Source organism: Pygoscelis adeliae, unplaced genomic scaffold (genome assembly GCF_000699105.1).
Source record: "Pygoscelis adeliae isolate BGI_AS28 unplaced genomic scaffold, ASM69910v1 Scaffold75, whole genome shotgun sequence".
NCBI lineage: Eukaryota > Metazoa > Chordata > Aves > Sphenisciformes > Spheniscidae > Pygoscelis > Pygoscelis adeliae.
Window position 1 is genome coordinate 5,321,317 of NW_008824772.1, and position 515 is coordinate 5,321,831.

Consider the following 515-nt stretch of genomic DNA (forward strand, 5'->3'; position numbering starts at 1 on the left):
CTGTGCTGTTCAGCCTTCCCTGGCCTCACAGGACCCCAGGGGAGCCCCCTGCCCCAGGAGGAGTGCTCCAAAACACTAACGGGGCCGGGGCGGCTGAAATAACGGGTGTCCACATGGGAGCTCTGCCGGAGGGGAGACCCAGGGACCCGGAGGGGTCGGCAGCCCCAGCTGACCATGGTGCCACGGTCCGTAGCCACCTCCAGGTGCTGGTACATCAGCCAAGTGGCCAGTGCCAAGCTCAGGGGTTGTTTGTGGCTGTGGAGAAGGGCCAAGCTGGGGGTTTATCACAGCAGAGGTAAAAGGCAGCATCCAGGCCAGCTGCCAGGACCTTTTCCCTGCCCCGTTCAGGCCTTTTGCCGTCTCGTTGGAGCTCCCACATACTCTCCTCTGCGCTTCTCACCAGCAGTGCCCACGGCCGGTGGCACTACAAACACGGAGGTTGGCCATCCCATCCGTGGGTGCATTTCCAAAACGCAGCCGGAGAGCGCGGGGGCAGCGTCCTGGGGCGGGGGGGG